We start from the raw sequence: 5621 nt of genomic DNA on the forward strand, positions 1-5621 counted from the left end.
CATCTCAAGGAAAAGATTTTGCCTAGTAATGGTAGATGATTTCTCAAAGTTCTCTTGGACATATTTCCTAAAGTCTAAAGATGAGGCTAGTGAAATTATCATCAATCATATAAGGCAAGTCAATAATCATCCTGATTTCAAGGTTAGAAGAATCAGGAGTGACAATGGAACTGAGTTCAAGAATTCTATCATGAGAGCATTTTGTGAGGAAAATGGGGTTCTACATGAGTTTTCAGCAGCAAGGACTCCACAACAGAATTGAGTAGTGGAAAGGAAGAACATATCACTTATTGAAGCTGCAAGGACAATGCTTGAAGAATCTAAACTGCCAACCTATTTCTGGGCTGAAGCTGTAAATACTGCATGCTACACTCAAAATATTTCTCTGGTTAATCAAGCAAGATGTATGACTCCCTATCAATTGTTCAAGAACAAGAAGCCAACTCTAAATTTTCTTCATGTCTTTGGCTGCAAATGCTATATTCTGAGAAATCAAACTTATCAAAATGGGAAGTTTGATGCTAAAGCATATGAAGGAATTTTTGTTGGATATGCTATTGGTAAAGCATACAGAGTCTACAATCTAAGAACCAACATTGTTATGGAATCAATACATGTTGTGTTTGATGATAAAAATATTGAAGGACTAAAAGATGGAGATTACCATGACAGCCTCAAATTTGACAATGTGGAGATGGTTAGTGATGACAGTGATGATGAAAGTGATCAAGAAATAGTGTCTAAGGATAATGCAGATAAATCTACTACCAATGAAGCACAAAACTCAACATCTGTCGAGTTGCATAATGCTTCATCCGTCGCTGAGTTAAATGTTTATCATGTAAGTACTCATCTGCTATTCTATGTTCAGAATAGTTAAGTGTTTTTACTTATCCAATTATCGGATTTAAAAATGTTTATACTTTAAGAAAAAATGATTTTGTTGCGAGTATTCCAGCCCAAGTGAATGGGGGAGTAAAATTATTTAGGATGTCGGTTGATTCGGCTCCTTTTTCAATAAAAAGGTTTTAAGATTGGATGGTTACTGGTTACATCATAGGTGATCGAGATATCGGTCCAGCTATAATATCTTGCAACGCGAATATATGCCATTTCTGGTGCCCTATAGATACGGTATGGCTGCGGGATACCGGTGGTACCTATATTTACGGTATGGCTGCGGGATACCGGTGCTGTTTCATGACTGATCATCAAGGACAACATGAAATATAATTGGTTCCAATCTAAATTGCTAATTTTTTTTGATAATCAGTTAATTAATGATTTATCAAGTGTTTTTTATTTTGGATAAAATGTGAAATTTAGTTCCTGATTGATGTTGATACTTAAGTTGCTGTATCAAAGGTGGTATTAATATATATGATTGATGTTGACTTCAGTATGGGATGTTTGGAGCATCTAAGTTAGTATTGATATCTAATTTGGTGTGACGGCAAAATAAGTATTGATATCATGATTGGAGTTTCGAGTAAATTGGATATAAAGTTTCTGATTCAGTTCATAATCACTGTTTCAAGTTTTATTTACAATATTTCTGTAAACACTATATTACAAATTTTATTCTCGTCAAGATTCAAAGTATTGCTGAATTATTTTCGCTCAAAAATATCAAAAGGATTTTGAATGCATTTAAGGAACCAATTCGGGGGTTCCTTAACTAAATTTTCTGGTTCAGCAATTATGATTTAAAATGTTCTGCTCTAGTGCAGATATTTGTTTTTATATCAAAAAGACCATATATATGTTATACTGAACTTGCTGAGCATTTCTTTTTCTCATACTTGCATGTATTTAAATTTAACCTTCCAGTGAGGATTAGCTTGCGCTGTTTAGCCACGCAATTCGAGGAAGCAAAGAAGAAGCTTTTGGAAAGTGGTTGGTCCAGGATTTGCGGACTAGTGTAAGTTTTATTGTGTAAAGTTGTTTATATTATATTATATTATATTATATTATAGTTGTGCTATTTTATAGATCGGGCCTAGTATACTTCTTTTCGAAGTTACACTAGCGGGTTTAGTATTGAGTTTGGAAACTGTTGAAAAGAATTTTAAAAATTTATTTGTGGAATTTGGAATTCTTGTTTCTAGAACTGTAACCTTAAAAGATCTTAGAGTAGTTTGGGGCCATAAATGCTAAATATCTTCTGCTGGCATTTGTTTATTGATTAAACAAGTTATTTTGGATTGAGGTTTTATAGTGACGACCAAATCTTCTGACCCCGGATTTGGGGGCGTTATAGCTGTGCTCTATATAAATCATAGTTTAGGTTCATGCTATAAGCATTGCGACATTGTTATATCTTTCACATAACCTAGCCGCTCGCAAGGATATTTGTTCATCCTTTCAAGAGAGTCATGTGTAATAAGTTTTTATCAGATAATATAAAAACTGTTGATTCTGTAGAAGCTTTGTCGAATTAATTAAATTAACTGTATTCACCCCCTCTACAGTTGATTAAGGGCCTAACAATTGATATCAGAGCTTACTGTTGACGTACAAAAAGTTTAAGATCTGAAGATTAATCAACCATGTCAGACAAAGGAGAAGAAGAAACACATAATCTGGATCTGAAGCCACAACCCCCAGCCACATCACAGATAAGCAACAACATGAGTAGGTATGAAGCAATCAAGGTGCCCATCCTGAAAGTGTATGAATATCTAATCTAGAAAATCGGTATGGCCATGTGCTTGGAAGCCACAGATCCTGAATATCTGAACATGATCTATGATGGTCCTCATAAACCAATGAAGATAACTGTCTCGGTTGCAGGAGAACCAGAGAAGATGATAGAAAAAGATAGGAAGGACTACTCTCCTAAAGATATCTCATCTATCATGAAGGATGCTAAGGTCAGACACATCATGCACAGTATTCTTGATAGTGTTATGTCCAATAGAGTCATTGGATGTAAGACAGAAAAAGAGATATGGGATGCTTTAGAAGTAAAGTGTCAAGGTACAAATTCTATCAAGAAGAATAGGAAGACAATACTTACTCAAGAATATGAGAACTTTGACTCAAGAGACAATGAGTCATTAACTGAGATCTATGATAGATTTCAGAAGTTGTTGAATGACTTATCCCTTGTGAAAAAGAATATGATTTGGAGGACTCAAACCTGAAGTTCCCACTTGCTCTCCCTAGAAAGTGGGACTATAAGGTCACATCAATAAGGGATAACTATGAACTTGATGAAACTCCTCTAGATGAGATCTACGGAATTTTGAAAACTCATGAACTAGAGATGGAGCAAAGAAGCAAGAGGAAAGGATCAAAAGCTAGACCAGTTTCACTCAAAGTTGAAGATAAGCCAGAGGAGAAAGTTAGGAGGAAAAGCTACTCCAAATGGAAAGCCGTGATTGCTAAGTCAGATACTGAATCATCAAATTCTGATGATAACTCAAATCCTGATACTGAATCAGATACTGAAAGTGATCATAACAATAATGAAGATATGGCTCAAATGGCTGCCCTACTGGTTAAAAGTTTCAAGAAGATGGTCTATAAAAACTTCAGGAAAGGGAGAAGATTTTACAGAAAAGGTTCCTGTTCCTCAAACTATGACAAGAGGAACAACAGAAGAAATAAGGAATCATGATCTGGAAAACTTGACAAGTCAAAAAAGAGATGTTATCACTGTGATGGAATTGGACACTTTGCAGCTGACTACAGAAAACCCAGAGCTGAGAAGAAACAAGCTTTGATCTCAAGGAAGAGAAACTGGGATGATTCATCAGATTCAAATGATGGAGTTAATTATGCTCTCATGGAAAAAGCTGATACTGAGAATGATAATACTGAATTAAAGGTACCTCAGTCTACTCTTGCTTTTGATACTGATGATATCAATGAGTTAAGATTATTTCTTAAGTTTATCCATGTTAGTTTTAGGGATCAAACCTTAGAAAACAATAGAATAAAGAGTGAAAACTATGTGCTAAAGAAAATGAATGATTACCTAGAATCTGAGTTGCTTTCCATGCGAGAAATTCAAAAAGAAAGGGATAATGATGTTTATGTTAAAGAAATATTGTTAGAAAAACATGCTTATCTAGAAAATGAGCTAATTAAAGAAAGAAAAGTCATTAAACTTTGGACTAACTCAGGAAAAATAACCCAGAAAATCTTAGAGAATGGTTGTTGGGGATCAGGATTAGGATATTCAGCTAGATCTAATTGTGATAAGAGAAATGAAGAATAAACTGAGAAAAAAACCCAATAAAAACTTATAGTAAGGTCAAATTGAACAAGGTTCAAATAAAGACCATTAAGTTTAATCCAAGTGCTAATAATGTTAAACCAATCCATGAGGAAGGTACTACCTCAACACCTAGATCAAACTTAACTACTGAAAAGAGTGAACAAGTTCACACAAACTCAGTAAATATTGGTTCAATAACTCAGAAACAGCTTAAGCAAAAGCTGAAGGATTTACATATGAAAGACAAGAGGAAAAGGTCTAGGAAGAATAGGAATGGCATGATAGGTGTTAGTATGAATGGAAATTATGTGACTCCTCCTAATGCACCTAGAAAGACCTGTTCAAACTGTGGCAGCACTAATCATCTTGCTAATTCTTACATGAAGAATAAAGAGATAAAAGTTGTTCCTTCTAAATCAGAGTTTAGGAATTGAACAACTAGATATAAACCACATAATCCTTTTTTTCATTGTGACATGTTTGGCACTCTATTTATACATGTAAAGAGTATCACAATTTGTATTATGATTTTTATAAAATGAAACCCTCTTTAGTTAAAGAAAAATCTAATTCTGTATGTATCAATACTGATAGTAAGAATGTTAACATAAATTCTGATATGAAGTCTTCTACTGCATATGTTAACAAACTTAAAGAGGCCAAAGGATCCGAGCAAGTCCGGGTCCTTAAAAATACTAACTGATTCAAATTACTGATTTCAGGGTGACAGGAGGAATGCTCTAGTATTGGACAGTGGATGCTCAGGACATATGACTTGTAATATCCGGGATATACCATGTAATTATTTTTGCTAATAAATAATTATTATATATGTTCAGTATCTATTCTGTGAATTAATTGTTAAGTGTTAAATGTGTTTGGATGTTTAAAAATATTATTAATTGAGTATTTTAATTTTTATATGTCCAAAATAAAATGTAGATAATTGTCATATCTTCCTAATTATTTTTATGTTGATTTATGAATTTATAAGAATCATATGAAATTTATAAAAAAAAAATTCCGAGTATTTAAAATCTATTTTATAAAAACGGGAACCAATCGACGTCATCCGTTGTTAAGTTTTTTGAACCCGAAACTCTTCCGAGAACTCCTTCCTAACCTAATTGTAATATTCCGAGCATATTCCATGTTTCGACTTTTTCGATCCGGCGTACAGTTTGTCCTGCGCGAGTCCCGACACAATATTTTCGATACAATATTCGTTTCGGTAAATCAATAAAACTCGTATTTTTGATAAACGAGAGCTTTTTATTAAACTATCCCAATTATCACCTCGTAATACGTGTAACCAAGCGCTGAGACCAAGACCGCAGTACAAATTGTACTGGTTTGGATAATTATCCCGAAAACCAATACCGTTTGGATCATTTTT

This window comes from Apium graveolens, chromosome 3 (assembly GCF_009905375.1).
Source record: "Apium graveolens cultivar Ventura chromosome 3, ASM990537v1, whole genome shotgun sequence".
In the NCBI taxonomy this organism is placed as follows: domain Eukaryota; kingdom Viridiplantae; phylum Streptophyta; class Magnoliopsida; order Apiales; family Apiaceae; genus Apium; species Apium graveolens.